This window comes from Mustela nivalis, assembly GCF_964662115.1.
Source record: "Mustela nivalis genome assembly, chromosome: 3".
Lineage (NCBI taxonomy): Eukaryota > Metazoa > Chordata > Mammalia > Carnivora > Mustelidae > Mustela > Mustela nivalis.
Window position 1 is genome coordinate 104,424,708 of NC_139022.1, and position 9,144 is coordinate 104,433,851.

A 9,144-nucleotide genomic window follows, 5' to 3' on the forward strand; every position below is an offset into this window, starting at 1 on the left:
AAATGAGACTGGGGACAGAGGTCCAAGCAGCAAACCATTCTGCTTAGGTACAAATCCTCATTCTGCCACTTACTAAGTGACGCTGAACAGGCAACTTCTCCCTGAGCTTCAGTATCCACCTCCACAAAATGGGAATGAATACTAGCAGTATCTCCCTCTAAAGCCGGTTGAATGAGAGTACTTAGCCAGTGGAAGTGCTCTATATACGGAAGCTCAGCAGGGTCATGTCCCCCGCTCAGAGACCCTCTCACTGCTCTCAGTATATCTCCCTATACATTGGAGAGAGGGAGCTCTTGGGTGGGCAGGTCCCTCCTCCAGAGATAGGAGGTGAGCAGGGGAGGGCAGCTGGCCCATCTTATTGATTCAGAGATCCCAGGTCACAGAACTTGTAGCTTCCCTGGGAGGCAGGGCTTCTAACCTTCCAGATGGGGATGGAGAATGGCTGTATTTGCTCAGGGATAGGGGTTGGGCTTGGAGGTAGTCACAATGCCCCTTACCCTCTCTCCTTCAAGCTGCCTGAATACCCCCCAATAAGTTGCTCTTGCATGCTGGGTCTGGAAGGAGTTAGGGAAACCTAAGAAAGTTCAAATGCCTCTCCTTAGACCCAGGCTGCCCATCTGCCCTGGACAAACCCTGAGCCCTCTCCCTGCTCTCCATTCACCCACCCACCAAGCTCAGCCTGGCTTATCCTGAGCCTGCGAAGAATTTCAGACCCACTTCCATTGTGGCTACTGCTTCTGTTCCTAGTTTCCTTCCAGGGTCTCCCCCCCCCAAGATGGCCCCAAGACAAAGGGGTAGGCTGGGGCAGTGCTTCCCCCGGGGGTGGGGGGGGGGGCCTGAGTGGAGACAATGTCCCTAGCTCTGATTCAGGGAGTCCCCAGATTTCTCCAGGGACAGCAACAGTCAGAATACCTCCTCTTAGGAGGGGTCCAGCTGGGCAGGGTGGTCCCCACATCTGGATTCCCTGCCCCAACCCAGCCCAGCAGCGGGCTCTAAGGACCCCTCCCTCCCTGCGGCTGCCACGGCCATTATGGGCCTTCTCAGCCTTGTCCGCTGCCTGCCACGCCCCCACACAAGCCCCCTTTCTAGCAGCAGAGTCCAGAGCTGGGAAGGAAGGTCTGGCCGACAAGCCAGGCTGTCAAAGTTAGGAAACTGGAAACAGAAATAAATCCTCAAAGCTGCTCCGTGGTAAAGGTAGCTGCCAGCAGGCCCCGGCAACCACCCAACCCCCTGGGTCCCCTGCCACCAAGCTGCCATTGGCACCCCATCAACACACACATGTAGCTCAGATTATACAAAAGGGGGGGATCGGCAGGCAGAGCCCAAAAGGCAATCACCCCGCCTGGCCCTGACTGGCCCTGCAGGCTGGCCTGGGGTTCTCTGGTGGCCCCCCCTCTCCCTGGCCCAGACCTGGCCATCCCCGGGCTTCCTCTCCCAGCCCCATCTCCATGACAACCGTATCCTTCGGATGCTCCAGCCGCCACGGAATTGATCTCAAAATGTAGCTTTGTTAGCAGACCCCGGCGGGCATGGAGGGCGGAGGGCGGCGCCCTCCAGCATGCGTTTCCCCCCAGCAACCCCACCTGGCCCCCAACCCCACTTTGGGAGAGACGGGGTCCCGGGAACGAGGGCCCTTGGGACCGGGTGGCCCCGCGGCCCCACTTACCGCTCCTGGTCCCAGTCGCTGGGTCCAGCCTCTCACGGCGGTGCCATGCGGAGGCCTCTGCCGGACTGACCGTCCCGCTCCGCCTCCGCCTGTCGGGACTCCCCGCGCCCGCTTCAGTCCCTTCAGGTGTCAGAGCCGAGGCTGTTGGAGAAGCTGAGCAGAGATGGGGGGACGGACGGCAGGAGGGAGGGAAGGGAAGGAAGGAGAGAAGGAGGGAGGGAGGAGCGGGAAGGGCGGGGAAGGGCGGGGGAACTGCAGGCGGGCGGGTAGCGGGAGCAAAGCCCGAGGCGACAGCGGCCACTCTGGCTAGCCCGCCAGCCACACCTCCGCCCCCAGGTCCCCACTGTGTGCCCTGACCCGGCCAGGGAGGGTGTGGCCAGCCCCTTCCCTGTGCAGCCCCGCGCCCCGGCCCTTTAAGAAAGTGGGGGAGGGGAGCGTTGCGAGGTTCCGCACCAGCCCCCCCTCGCCCAGCGGGGCCCCAGCTGTCCTCTAACCCTGGGTCAGACCCAGCCACCGCTCCCCCCACCCTGCACTGCAGGACCCTTAGCCTCAGACCCTCAGGCTTGGCTCAGCCCTCCTCCAACTGAAGGAGGAAACAGGTCCTTGTCCTGCTCCAAAGGTCTGTTCCTCCACTAACTCTTTGCCCTCCTCTCCCCACACAAGCCTGGAGACATCCTACCTGGGGTGGGGGAAGAGGTGGACCATCTCAGAGATCGGTAAACTGAGCCTGCCCTACCTACCTACCTACTGAGACAGAGGGACAGACAGACCTGAGCCATGGGGTGAGAAGGGGGGGTGAGGACAGAAGATCAGACAAAGCAGAGAGAACCTGAGGGAGGAAGAGGGGAAGGGTGGATCCAATCAAGAATGCAGACTCCCAGCACCAGGTCAGGGGGATAGGCTGCCTAGGCAGAGAGATACAGATGCTGTGGGCTGTGTAAACCATCTCCGCAGGACCTGCCCCACAGTTCCCCTCATGCTGATCACCACCTTAAAGACACCCCCCCACCCCGCCCAGGATCCTAGCTCTGAAGAACAAATGTGAGAGGAATGCACCTGGACTAGACACCCAGAAGGACTTCCTAGCCTTGAATCTCCTGCAAGGCAAGAAGTCACCTCTCACATAGGTAATAATGGGCCCCCACCTGTAGGGATCTACAGAGACCAGAAGCTGTGGGAACAGGGGAGGGTGAGCAGGTCCAGTTCCACTAAAGAGGGAGATCAGGGTAGAGTCAGCCCTACCACAGAAAGCCACTTTCTACAACTTTCCTTCCACTCCGGCCCCAGGAGCTGTTCACTGCACTGGGCTCCTTGCCATCTCTAGATCTTTGCAGATGTTCCACCCTCTGTCTGGTCAGGCCTTGATCCTGCTGTGCCTGTTGAACTCCTACCCAGGCCTCAAATTCCTGCTTAAATGCCCCTTTCCCAAAGAAGCTTTCTCTGACCTTCTTTTTACCCATACACACGCAGAATTACGGGCCCTCTTCTTAGGGAGCAGAGGGTGAGAGAGGGAGAGGATTTGCTGATCTATTAGGGGTGTCTAAGCTGTGCAGGATGGAGTAATTGGAGATGCAAGGTACAAGCTGTGATTAGTCTCCTCCCTCTTCAAGCAGGGCCGCAGCTGAAGCTGGGGTGTCACCAACCATGGTGACATGGTGACACCTTCATTATTAACTGTACATCCACCATGTGCCAGAGTCCACAGTACATGCCTTCCATGTGTTACATTTAACCCTCAGAACAATCCTATAAACCATTTTACAGATGAGAAAGCTGAAACCAAAAGTACTGGCAGCTTGCTTAAGGTTCCAGGTGGTCTGATCCTGTAGACGCAGCTCGGCAGTTGAGAAACCACTCGGCCCACAACTCTTTGCTGCCCATCAAACCCGAGGAGATTGCCACAGAGCCCAGAAACAAGGGGGCCACTCTATTTCAAGTGCCCAGGATCTTTTTGGAGGGCACAGAGGGAACATGGTTTCCATGCTGTCCTGCCCTCTAACCTTCTGCCCTCTGCTACCTGTAGGTAGGGATGGGGGGCAACCAACAGGAACCATGGGCAAAGAAGGAGTCACAGGGCTGTTTCCACATTCCCCATGCTCAGGACCCATGACCTCAAGTCACAGCTGGACAAAATTTCTGAGCCTCCACTTCCTCAACTATGCAGTAAGGATGGTAATATCCCTCTCTTGTGGGGCTGGGGTGGGATGAAAGGAGCTGTTATGCTCAGTGCCCGCCCACCCACCCAAGACCTGGGTTATTCCAGCTGTGGTTATTCCAGCTGTAATGAGGGACTTGCTCATGGAATAATTGTTTACTCTCTGTCCACCTAGATGGACTGTGAGCCCCCTGAAAGCAAGGTCTTTCTTGTTCACAAGGTATGCTCAGTACCTAATGTGATAGATACCTCTATGTGGAAGGAAAGAAAGGAGGCAGGGAGGGAGATAGAGCTGTCTCCCTGCTTCATTTGCCACAGAACCCCATCCCTCGCCTGGGTCTGCTCCCCATGATAGGCAGCTCTGGGAGCCTGTTGCACTGGGCACGAGCTGGCCAGGGCCAGAGGCCTGGGTTCTGATCTAACCTTGTGGCTTCCTAGCTGTGCAACCACAGGCAGCTAGATCTCCTCCCTGAATCTCACTTAACCATGTAATGTGCAACTAGCCCAAAGGGCTTGAAGGGCTGTCACGAGCCCACGGATGGCCTCTGTGTGATAGGAGCACTGGACACAAGAGAGAGATTTACTGTGTAGCTACTTTCCCTTATAGCTACTTTCGCCTCCTGGAAGAGTACAGTTTCAGCTAAAAGCACTACATTCCTCAGCCTCCCTCCAGCGCAAAAAAGAAGCAGCAGCTTCTCCCGCTTCCTCCAAGTGACACCCTTTCCTTCTCCCTGACCTTTCCCTGCCCACCTGAAGGTGATTCTCAGGAAGGCAGGTGCTAGAGGCTGAACAGAGGCAAGGGGCCCAGTTCCCAGCCCATGCAGCCCAGCACAGCCTGCCAGGGGGAGGCCTCTACCTGACCTCCTGCCTTCCCAGACCCAGGCAGGGCCTCCTCCTCTTCCTCACCCCGAACAGAGTGGTGCATCCAGGGAAGAAAAGAGGCCAGGACCCGAGACCCGGCACCAGGAGAAAGGCATATGGGTCCAGAGGGGGTTTGGCCCAGAGAGCTCCTGCAACACCCAGGGCTCCCATCTTCCAGCTGGTAGACTGAGGCCAGGGAATGAGAGGCTGGGTCGGGATTCTGCAGGCCAATCCTGGAGGACTCAGTGAGCACCTGCTGTGCACCCAGCTACGCTCCAACCCTGCCCGTGCCCCTTTGCCCCCAAGATAAAGCCTCCAGCCCACCTGTCCAGTGTTCTCTCTTGACACCTCACACTTCAAATGTGATGCTCTAGGACCCCACCCACCTTAGACACCACAACCATTTCTAATAACCTCACTTTGCTTATGCTGGTCCCCTGCCTAAGATGCCTTCTCTTAATTCACTCTCTCTTGCTAATTCCTCCCAACTCTCCAGCCCCTTCGAGCTATTGGGCCATTCGTTTTCCCCCATTACAGCAAAGCTCTTTGAAGAAGTTGTCCATGCTCTCCAATTTCTTTCCCATTCTCTCTTGAACTCACTTCCATCTGACTCTCATCCTCTCACCCACACTTATTCCACTGACGCTGTTCCTCAAGGTCACCAACACAGCTAATGAGTACAGATGTACAGGTTGGACACTGTGCCAAGGCACCTGGGGTCCATAAGGGGCGGAGAAGGAGCAGAAATCCAGCTGTGCCCGGTACAAGGCTACATCATGCTGGGAAGAGACACCTTTTCTTTTACACTGAGGTATCTCCCTTTTGTGTGCCTGCACACTGGGTCCACCTAGAAGAGCTGCCTCTCTCTCCTGTTTGTACAAAGGGACTAGATATACTGACCGGGGCCTGGTCCCTAGTGACCACTGTGATGTCAAATCCAAAAGTCAATTCTCATACCTCATCTTAACTTATTGGCAGAATCTGCCACACTAGATCACCCTCCCTCCTTGAAACAGTTCCTCCTGCTGGCTTCCAGGATGCCTGTTGCCCTCCAGTATCCCTGCCTGTACCTTGTAACCTTTTCAGCTGATTCCCTATGAGATCTACTTTCAAAACACATCTCCAGTTGTCCACTGCCCATCAGCTGGCAGCAGCCACCATCGCCTCTCACCAGGATTGTTATTGTCGTCTTCTCAGTGGTCCCCCTGCTTGCACCCCATCCCACTACTGATATTCCCAACATGTCACTAAGAGTTAAAGCAAAGCCTTACAATGACTACAGGTTCCTACATGATCTGGGCCCCACTACCTGTCTGACCTCACTCCTTTCTAGCCACAGGGGCCTCCTCACTGATCCTCTAAAACATCAGGCTCATTCCCACCTCAGGGCCTTTGCACTTGCTATGCCCTCTACCTGAAACTCCTCCCCCAGGCAGCTGCATGGCTTACTCCTCACCTCCTTCAGCTCTCTGCCTAAAATACCACCAGTCTCCCCTTGGCCTGCTTGTTTTTCCTCCAGAACATAGATTTATATCCTACATACCTACTTGCTTATTCTGGTTATTATCTGTCTTTCTTACCACTACTATCATCACTAGACTGTAAGCTCCAGGAGAGCTGGAAATCTGTTCACCTCTGTACACCCAGGGACTAGAACATTGCCTGGCACATAGCATGTACTCGGGAAAACGCTCAGATAATGAGCACACCAGCAGATAAAGAAAGAAAATAACTACAGATACTAATATGTACTCTGAAAAAAAGAAAATGGGGATGTGACGACCCCTAGCTAGAAGAGTGGGAGCACCTTCAGCCAAGTGGCCAGAGGAGGCCTTGCTAAGGATGGGTCCCCAGACTGGGCACATGCCCTCTGGGCTCACACAGCACCACCATCTCCCCCATCACAGCACACCTCACTGTGCCATTACTGTCCAGACTGGATAGTCCATAAGGCTAAGGACCCTTCCCACTCTTCTCTGGGTTCCCACTTCTTCCAGAGCCCAGAGCTAGCATACAGTAGGCACTCAAAGGGTGATAAAGCCAAAGAACGGATGGATGAGAGGTCATGGTCAGATCCATGCCTGAGGACACGTGTGACGGAACCCACGTTAGGGAAGCTGTTGCGGTGAGGGGAAAACGGGAAGCCACAGAGGCCTCGGGTGGAATCCTCGGAACCTCGGGATCTTCTCTGTATAATCCCCCACATTACCTAAGACTTCTATGTTAGCTGAGAGGGAGTGTGGGGAGGAAAAGCCATTCTCACTGGCCATCCCGTGGCCAGGACGATGAAGATTCACCCATATGTTCAACAAACCTTTACTGGGCAACTCCTGCCTGTCCTGTGCCAGGCTGCTGGAGGAGAGGGGCGGGCCCAGACAAAGTCCCTCCTTCCGCAGCTCACAGCCTATCAGATGATTTCCCAGAGGAAACACCCCTGTAGGTTGAGCTTCCAAGAGCAAGCGACTTGTCTGCTTCACCCTAATCATCACGAAATGAGATCAATTTTTAAATACGAGTTTTAGGAGTCTCCTACCTACTACCTCCCCAGACTTTGAACTCCAAAGGACAGGAACTGGGTCTTGCTACTGCTGGATCCCCTAGCATCAAGCACGGGCCTGGAGTGTTGTTGGAGCTCAATACATACTTGCTGAATGCACGGATGAATGAAGGAATGAGTGGGAGGATATAAGCGGGACCTGCGGACAGCAGAGATTTGGGCTTGCAGCCAAGTGAAGGACACGTGGGGAAAAGGCCACAACAGCTGAGCAGGCCTGAGATGCTGGAAGGTCTTCAGGAGAAGAGCAACGCCAGGGGCAGGAGGGAAAGGACAGGGGAGACTGCTCAACCTCCAAGAGTTGCCTGTCCTACCCCCACCACCCAGCAAACAGGGCCCTGCCAGCACTAGTCCAGGGCTAGTGGACAAAATCCCATAAGGAGTGCCAGGGACTTGGAGTACCTAGAGCCAGCCGGCTGTGGGCCCAGGGCACAGGCAAAGCCTGGCCCAGAACTTTGTCTGAAGGCCTTTGTGGGCCTCTGGGAGCCTGTCCAGGAGGATGCCGGGAACTGGCTAGGGTGCTATGGGGTGAGCACTGTCTTGCTTCCGGAGGTCCAGCTGACCCTCCAAGCCTAGGTTATGGGGATTAGCAAGAGGATCTCTGTCTGACGCCCAAATCCTTATCCTTGGAGAGAAAACACCACCTTAACCCAGGAAGTCCTGGCTCCTAGGATTAGAGTAGCCAATGGATCTCATCCTGGTAACTGAGACCCAGGGAAGAGGCAGCTCCGCTAGAGGATGCAGAAAGTTCGGGTTGAAGTTGACCCTCCCCTCACCCAGCTTTCGTCACCAACCTCCCCTTCCCCATTCTCAGGAAGCCTAGCGGCAGAGAAGAGGGAACACGCGGACTCCTGGCCTGGGAGGCGCCTCCAGCCCCAAATTCCCGGGAGGGCGTGCTCGGGACTCCTGCGAAGCCCAGGAGGCTCTCTGCTTCCCTCTGCTGGCCTCATCCAGAATTACCAGAGCGTCCGGCATCACCAGGCCAAGCCGGGTACCTGGGTGCTCCGTGGCGGGCAGCCCCCCTCTCAATCTTTCATCAAGAGAAGAGACTAGAGATCATATGGGTCATCCCCTTGCCTCAGCACCAGGCCCAGCCGTGCCCCGAGGTCCAGCCGCAGGCCCTCTCTAACCGGCCTCCGTGCTCGGATGTTCGCTCCTTCTGGCAGTCCCTTACCAGGTCCAACCTGAGTATTTTCTCAACTTGACCCAGGCTGTCTCCGAAGGCCACGCTCTTCCAAAATACGGACGGAAAACTGAGGCTCCACCGACTATGCCATAGTGACCCAGGCCCCGTCTTCTTTGGAACTGAGGGGAATGCAGATACCTCCCCCCACCGCAGCCGGTAAGGCTGGAGTCTAACCCGCCAAGATCCGAAAGGCCGCCCTGCCCAACCCCTTCCGGAGCCCTTATTTAAGCAGTCCAGCCAAGAATGAGCTCTTTTGGGGTCAGGGCGTCACCTGCTGGTGGCTATGAGAACTGCACCTGCCCCGCTAGGCACAACCACTGGCCAGAAAAGACCTCCGATAATAATCCAAGCAGCTGATTTTTATTAAGAGTGTTCCGTGAGCCAGGTTCATACTGAGTTCTTGGCATTATCTCACTTCACACATTATCTCATTTCATCCACACAGAAACCAGAGGAGGTAGACAGCATTCACTCCATCTCACCTATGAGGACCTTGCAGCTGGGAAAGTTAAGTTTCCTACCCCAGAACACACCTCTAGCAAGTGGCAGAACCCAAGGAGACCTCGTTTACGTGCACTGGGGCAGGATGGAAATGACAGACCAGGAGTTAGCTCTTTGGGGAAGAGCTCCGCCGTCCTACTTCCCACCCAAACTTGGGCACAATCCATCTCAGCCTAGCTTGCTCCTGGCAGAGCTGGATCCGTCTGGCCTGCACCAGTAGG

General features: G+C 55.6%; 1 protein-coding gene across 4 annotated transcripts in view; it reads right to left on the reverse strand.

Annotated features, from left to right (window-relative positions):
* PSD2 (pleckstrin and Sec7 domain containing 2) overlaps window positions 1-8,587 on the reverse strand; it is a 55,120-nt gene extending 46,533 nt beyond the window's left edge. For 2 of the 4 annotated variants that reach the window (XM_082725451.1, XM_082725449.1), the window contains exon 1: window positions 1,667-2,023. The gene's annotated coding sequence lies outside the window, so the exon portion shown is untranslated. Of the gene's footprint in view, window positions 1-1,666; window positions 2,024-8,410 lie in introns of those variants that run through there. The other 2 variants (XM_082725452.1, XM_082725450.1) reach the window with 2 other exon arrangements.
* Between the last annotated feature and the right edge of the window lie 557 nt (window positions 8,588-9,144).